This window comes from Ursus americanus, chromosome 7, assembly GCF_024610735.1.
Source record: "Ursus americanus isolate L20-20 chromosome 7, mUrsAme1.1.p, whole genome shotgun sequence".
Lineage (NCBI taxonomy): Eukaryota > Metazoa > Chordata > Mammalia > Carnivora > Ursidae > Ursus > Ursus americanus.
In genome coordinates this window covers 17369017-17370685 of record NC_142133.1, presented here as the reverse complement: position 1 = coordinate 17370685, position 1669 = coordinate 17369017, and the positions used below count along the sequence as shown (strand labels likewise).

The following is a 1669-nucleotide window of genomic DNA, read 5'->3' as shown; positions in this document are numbered from 1 at the left end:
GGCCCTACCCACCTTTCCCACACTCTGCTTCACTGCTTGTGATTTTGAACCGGCCTCCCCAGTATCCTCCTGTCTGTGTGTGCACCCGTCCTCTTACTCTAAATGGCTTCCCTGCTCCCCACCATCGGGACAAATGCTTCATAACATTAACTCCTTCTCCTCTTTCTTAATTATCCTTTTTAAATCCTTTAGCATCTTAAAAATCTGGACCACTATTGGCATTTGTTTTCTTTTTCTTTTTTTTAAGTGGGTATTTTACTTATTTGTACTTAAACCTATAAACCAACCAGCCAAACTGGTACTGTTACCATGATAAATTAAAATACAAAATATCTTCCTACAAATACTAGAATACTGAATAAATTAGGAGTTGTAGTAAAAGAGCACAAGGGGCAGAGGAAATCAGTGAAGCACAGTATAGCTTAACCCTTCACAGTAACAACTGAGGTTATTAACAAGTAAAGCCTCACGATGTCAGAAAATGCAAATAATCCTTCAGTACATGTCTTGTATTTTTACTTCCTGTTCTTGAGGTTAGATTCTGGAGCCTAAAGATATCCAAATTAGTATTATATCTAGTTATCTATAGCCAGAAACATCTTTTATCATGGTGCCCATAGCAGCCAATGCTACTGAAACCTCTTTGATTAGACTCCAATCTTACCTCCTCATTTGACAAAATAAGCATAGTGAGAAACAGAATATCAAAGCAGAGACACAGGACCCTAGAAGACAAATCCTAGGAGAAGTAATACAGCACTGCCCAAATTGAGATTAAATACTATACTCATCGTCACATATCTTCAGGCTGTATGTTCACAGAATAAATCCATTATTTGCTGGATACTAAAATACTTATCAGCTTGCTGCACTACACTATGGTTTTTCCCAGCAGTTTCTAAGATGGACTCCAAATTGCAGACAGAATGTTGCCGAAACTGGCTCTGGGGCTACACAGATGCCTCTCCACAGTTGTGGAGCTAATTGTTTAAGGCTTGGTTATTTCAGGCTTGGGGGCACCAGGTCTGGCTGTTCCAGGAATGGTCGCTCCAATTGGGGTTATTCCAGGTCTGGTTGCTCCATATTGGATGATTTCCAGAAGGTTCATCAGCTATCCCTGGTGATAGGAAAAGAAGCCTGGGTGTTCAGTAGTTGCTGAGCTGTTCTGAGTCACACTGTTGCTATTCTCTGGCCAGTTGCTGTTCTGCCCCCTCTTACATTTCATTCTCTGGTTCTGGAACCAGGTCTTAACCTGCTTATAGCTAAGGTTCAGAATGTTGGAATGTTTTTGCATCTGTAGGAGACTGAGGTGTTTCTGTCTCTGAAATCTATCATTGAGTACACATAGTGGGGTCTGAGAAAACACGGTTCTGATCTTCTGTTTCTTCCCCTGGGCTGGATCTTCCTTCTTCACTGTGCTCTCCTCTATAGAAGCGGGTCATAGTTTTACTCTGGGACTGGTGAAAGAATCAGGGCTGTCCTGAATAAGCAGATCCACTGAGGAAAGAAGAGGAGAGATTGTCTCCATGTGGGGTATCTCCGCAGATGACATTTGCAAAGATGCATAATTTTCTTCAAGCCCATAAATCTCAGGCATTGGGCAAGAGTCCCTAGAACTGGGTGCTTCGGGGCCAGGCGGGCATTAGGGCCGAGCTGGATCCACACTCAT

At 42.4% G+C, this 1669-nt stretch overlaps 1 pseudogene; it reads right to left on the bottom strand.

The window, feature by feature from the left end:
* Window positions 1–793: 793 nt before the first annotated feature.
* LOC123786107 (homeobox protein NANOG-like) lies at window positions 794–1669 on the bottom strand (annotated as a pseudogene).